Here is a 6,458-nt window from a genome sequence, read left to right as displayed (position 1 = left end):
TTATGAATTTGATTGAATTTTCAAGCCTATTTGAGCATCACCATTTGGATTCCAAATGGTCTTTGATTGTTCATTAAAAGGCTCCTATAGGAATTAAGATTTTTTTGCATCTACTTTCAAAGTTTATTGAGTAATCTATAAGGCTTATTTTGAGGTCTCTAGCTTTACAACATTCATATCCCATACAACCTCTAGAATTATTTTTAGTTAGTTTGAAGATTCAAATTTTCCATTACAGTAGCATAATACTCTTCCATTTTCCCTTTTCTTATTTTCTTGCCTTATCATCCTTCTTCCATCAAGTGGTTTACCATAGGATAAAAAGGATAGGGGATTATATTAGCTAAGCCATCAAATACACACATTCCATGTGCATCTTCACCAAGCATCAAAACCATAAATCTCCAAGTGTGAAGTTTTAATTTAAATTTTCTTTGATATTGTTATTTGGTGTCAAACATTTGAATCAAAGTAGAAAACATATTAGATTAAGTGATTTACACCTTGCTCCATTCCCTCATATTTTATCACATATCATGGATTAAAGCAATAGTCAAGTATAGTTCACTAATTATATTAATTTAGTTTAGATTAGATTATAGGATTTAGTTTTAATTAATCCACTTCATAAATCCCTTATAAACAAGACAATGCATTAAGAACTTGAACCCTTGCTAATAAGACAAGACAATTTTCAAAATCAAAATTAAAAATTAAAAATATTTTCTCACATTATTTTTAGTCACTTATTTCATTTAGTTACTTAGATCACATTTTGATTTCAAAAAATATAAAAAGCATAGACTACTTGTTGATTACTTCCATTCAGATGCATTTAGTATTTTTTACTCAAATATCAAGTAATCAAAGTCCTCGTTAATGAGCCAAGATAATTAACTAGAAAAAATTAAAAATTAAAGCAATCAAACCCCTTGCTAACAAAATAAGGTGATCAAGAAAATTGAGGAAATCTAACCAAACATCATACCAATGAAAAAACTTCAAGAAAACCAAACACACAAATGCAATTAATAAACTAGAGTCTTAACCAAATTCATCTCTTAACTCTCCCATCTTCAAGCTCATGTGTCTTGGGGTTAGAGAGGATTGGGTAGTGTAAAAGTATTGTAATTTCCAATTTAATGAACAGGTTATATGCAGGATGGTGTATTTTAATTTTGATATTATGACTATGACACTAATATTGCTATCTTTCTTTTACTGCAGGTTAGGAGGATGAACATGTATCGATTTCAATGTCATCTCCTTTGGTTTGAATGATGTATAAGTAGTAGGATGGCCACGATCAAGTGGCACCTTGATTAGACATGTCTTTTAGACATGTCCGGCCAAGATGTCACTTGGTCGTGACCCTTACTAACATTAACCGATCCATAACTAATCGGTGCTACAAACATTAATGTATCGGTATAATGATAACAATGCTTATACTCGATAATGAATCATTTAATGCTTATGAACATACCCGATGGTGAATCGGTATCACTGTTAATGATAACAACACTTTATAAACACATCTGATCATGAATCGGTATTTGTTAATTGTTTCAGATAAAACATACCAGATAATGAATCGGTATCAAGCATATAATAATGGATCAATATAAAGTTTACAATAACAATTACAGTTAGCATTATATAACCTGATAGCATATTAATGTTGATTCATATATGAATCGACATTAATATGCTATCAGGTTAGTAGCCCGATAGCCCTTTAGATTGACGCTTAACATAGCTAAGTAGACCGTCAATCTAATCCATCATTATCCAATATCAATATCATAATTATGATCAATGTTATAGTCTGATAAACATAAAGCATGAATGAGTAAACTAATAATAGAGTAGAGAGTTAGGAGAGTCTTATCTTGTAGAAGCTACTAATGCATTAACACTCCCTCTTAGATTTTGGAAGATAGATAAAGTAACCTGCATCACATGTCTTTTCATAATGTCAGTCTCCAAGAATATATATCATCTATACATATGATATGAAGTATCATCAGGACATAGGATACAAATATAAGATTTTACTCTAAGTATGTATCACCCAATCATGTGATATAAAGGATTCATCATTTTATTATAACAAAATATCACCTAGACACATGATATTAGTATTGCCTAGACACGCAACATTGAGGATAAACATATGAGGATGGTTAAATTCTCATCTTATCCATATTGTGATATGTGCACAAACATTTTCTTCAAATGTTTTATCACAACACCATCATGGCACATCCATGACATACCAGAGATCCAACATGATAACAAGTTTGAGAATCATAAGATCGTCACCTTATGATGTCTGCATACAAGTGTTTATAATCTGAGAAATTGTCACCTCTTAGATATTAACACAGGGGGTAAAACCCATAATGTCTCAACATGACAAAAGTGTTGGAATACTAGATCACTGAGAAGGGGGTGAATCAGTGATCTGTAAAACAAGAATATCCTTAACCATTTGAAACTTTAAACCATTTGCATATGTAGCAAATAACATAATAACACCATCAACATTGAATGCATGTGCAACAAATATAAGATATAATAAACAATAAAGCACATGCACACAATAAGATAATTGACATAGCTTTTATAGTGGAAAACCCCTAAGGGTAAAAACCACTCTCCAATTTTTCTTTTATTAAGCCTTATAGGAAAATGTTTAGAGCACCCACTCTAGGAGCACAAACCCCTTACAATTTAGAAGCACCAATTTCTTGGAGCATCAACCCCACACTGATTTAGAAGCACCAACTTCCTGGAGCACCAACCCCATAAACAAGATACAAATAAAAGATTTGATCAGAGGGAAACTCTGTTACAATACAAAGTACTTGAAACAATTCAACATCATAGAGATCTTGTCTTTATCCCACAAATCCCCAATTTACAATCTGGTCTTGTTGAGAAAGATAATCAAGACAATACATCAGCCACTGAAAAACCTTAGTGTTACCACTATGCTTTCTACCTGCACCAATCAATGATAAACATTCCAATACATCATTTCACAAGTATACCTACAAATATGACATTAACATTCTGTTATGCATCTGCAATCTTAATGTCAATAATCTTCCTCCTCAAACTACTTGCAACCATAACCCTGTCACAAAACTTCTGCAAACTGATACGGACACATACACATGACAATAAAATACATTTCTCTCTTCTAGTTACAAGCATGATATTTCCCTATTATTCAAATTTACTTCAATCTGTCTTGCATTAGCTGTATTCATCCCTTCATTCTCCATTATAAACAATCACACATTTCAGTATTTATTCGTTGGTGTAAGCAATAAACATACAAACCCGTACAAACCCTTGTCTACAAACAGACATACATTACTTCATAAAAGATCAAGAACAATATTTATAATCAGCAGAATCAGATTACCATTCTTTTTGTATCTTTTTCGTATGCTTCGTCACATAAAACGAATGGTTACAACACTATTTGCAATAATATCCACATTCATTGCATTCTATATTGTATTCTCTGCTCACTGTGTATTCTTGAATCCTCTGTCTTTGCACACAACTTTTAACTCACTGGTTCTTCCATTATGTCTGCGACATTTTTAGCATGATTTGATATACTTCGTTATCTGTAGAAAGCTATTCAATAAATATAATCCTAATTAACCTTCAAATGAATATGCATCTATAAAGTGTCTGTAGATAGTTAAGAAGTTGTATTCAGTTACAACTACCACAACTGCCACCAACTTCATTCCACCATGGATCTTTAACAAATTAATTACATTTCAACATCATCTAACTTATCAAATGTCAACTTTGTCTTGCAAAGTCGTGCTGCTAACCAAACCTTGATTAAAAATCGGTAGTATTAACCCATTTAAATACATGCATGGGTATGTAAGATAACTTTCTTCCCACGCTGAGAATTTATAAGCAATGAATATTCAATCAAAATACTGATGTTGGTTTCTTGGGACACTTGTTCAAAATGTAGATACCTTCCACTCATTTGACGAATTAATTTGTAGCTATTACAACCCCAAGACATGCTCAAATAGGGTGTATAAATGTCACCAATCAACTGCTGGATATAAGCAACGTAAACTCTAAAGTTCCCTCATGAATTTATAGATATGATATTCTCAGTCACTAAATCCATAGGTTTGAACCAATCTGTGACTTATTTGCAGCGAATATAGGTAGGAATCGCACCAGATTAGTACCCCAAATTCACATTTTAAAACCATGAACAACAGAATGGAGGGCACGACTTTCTTAGAAGGTCAAGAGCAAACTATGAGACGATTTCTCCTTTCCATATACATCTTTATGAGCCTCTCAAAGGTACCGTATAAATTGTTGAATCTACTTTAAACTAGTCGATTGCATTGTTGTAAAGTATTCTGAAGACTCTTGAGCACACTGGTGATAATTCTTCTATCAAATATTCATTCCTGATTCTTTGTCAAATTTGTCATTATATTTTGTCATCACATAAAGCTCCTGTCGTCCAAGACTTCTAAATCCTGGTTTTACTTTTGCTTGATTCAATAAAGTATTTATTACTTCACTCCTGGTTCATATATAACCGTAGGCACCTTTTTATCAAATTTTGCACAAGTTGAATATCTTCACAGGAAACATTTTAAGAATTGGTTGTCGAAGTTACTCCTGTACTTGACTTAATAATATCAGATTCACATTGTGTCTTATGTGGCTGGTGTTCTTGCTCCTGTTTTGATTGTGATGACAATTGAACTTTTTGTTTCCATAGCTGAGGATCTTTCTGTTGCTCCTGGTCTTGTTGAGACATGGGCTTCTGTTGCAATTAAAAAATTAGATTCCATCATATAAACTGTACACTTTCATAAATTTCCTTCCATTAGACAAGCAATTCAAAGACAAGCAAATGACCAATTCTACTGTATGTTTGTCCAGCTTTCTCTCTTTCATGAATGTATCCATGTAATACACAAGATTAGATTTGTAGAGTCGTCCTATTATGAATCTAATCTGATCAACCATATACCACACCATTTACCAACCTTTTGACATCAATGACAAAACATGCCAAAGTCAACAAAAAGAAGGTTTTCATTTTCAACATCTTATTTAAAAAGTAGATTACCTTTCTATCATACCTAAACCTTTTCTGAAGTGATCAACCTTCACTCTGGAAAGTGGTTTGGTCAGAATATCTGCAGTCTGATCTCCCGTACTAACATATTCTAATTTGATCACATTTTTGTCTACCATGTCTCATACATAATGGTATGGGATCTCAATATGTTTGGATCTATCATGGAATACTAGATTCATTGAAAGTTTTATGCAACTTTGATTGTCGCAATGGATGATTGTAGGTTTCATTGGATTACCAAACAATCCCACAAGCAACTTTCTAAGCCACACCGCTTCTCGGGCAGCGATGGAGGCTACAATGTATTCAACCTCAGTGGAACTTTGTGCTATAGAAGACTGCTTTCTGCTAATCCAGGATATCATGGCTAATCCCAAACTGAAGCAGCACCCAGAGGTGCTTTTCCGATCAGTCACACTTCTAGCCCAATCTGAATCTAAGAATCCATGTAGATTAAGATCAATTTTCTTATACTTAAGACCAAGGTTTAAGGTGCCTTGTAGATATCTCATAATGTGTTTTACTGCTACCAGGTGTATCTCCTTTGGCTCACACATAAACTGACTCAAGGCATTTACTGCATAGCAGATATCTGGTCTTGTATTTACTAGATACATAAGAGACCCAATCATTTGCCTGTATAGAGTGGGGTCAGTAGAAGGTGATTCTGCTGTTGCTTCTTTGAGTTTATGAAGATTGGTCTCCATTGGAGAGGTCATAGGTCTGCAGTTGAGCATTCCAAATCTCTTCAGGATGTCTAATGTATACTTGCCTTGGTTTAGAACAATGTTATCAGGATTCTGCCATACTTCCAACCCTAGGAAATAATGAAGGAATCTCAAGTCCTTCATATCAAATTCTTTGGATAGTTCTTTCTTGCATTGATCTATAAGATGATCTTCTCCAGAGATTAATAAGTCATCAACATATAAAATTATTATTAGCATATCACCTTTATTCTATTTGTAGTAGAGATTAGGATCTGCATCATTTTTAGAGAAGCCTAGTTTTGATAGATATGTGTCAATTCTTTCATACCAAACCCTGGGAGCCTGTTTGAGCCCATATAGAGCTTTCTTGAGTCTGCACACATGAGATTCTGCATGACGGATCTCAAACGCTTCAGGTTGCTTTAGGTATACTTCTTCAGATATCTCTCCATTAAGAAAAGATGTCTTTTCATCCATTTGATGTACCTTCCATCCCTTAGTTGTTGCAATGGCTAGTATAGCCCTAACTGAGGTATATCTAGCTATAGGAGCAAATGTTTCTTCATAGTCTATTCCTTCCTTTTGAG

This window comes from Cryptomeria japonica, chromosome 11 (genome assembly GCF_030272615.1).
Source record: "Cryptomeria japonica chromosome 11, Sugi_1.0, whole genome shotgun sequence".
NCBI lineage: Eukaryota > Viridiplantae > Streptophyta > Pinopsida > Cupressales > Cupressaceae > Cryptomeria > Cryptomeria japonica.
The sequence above is the reverse complement of the archived record's forward strand: the minus strand, read 5'-3'. Positions refer to the sequence as shown.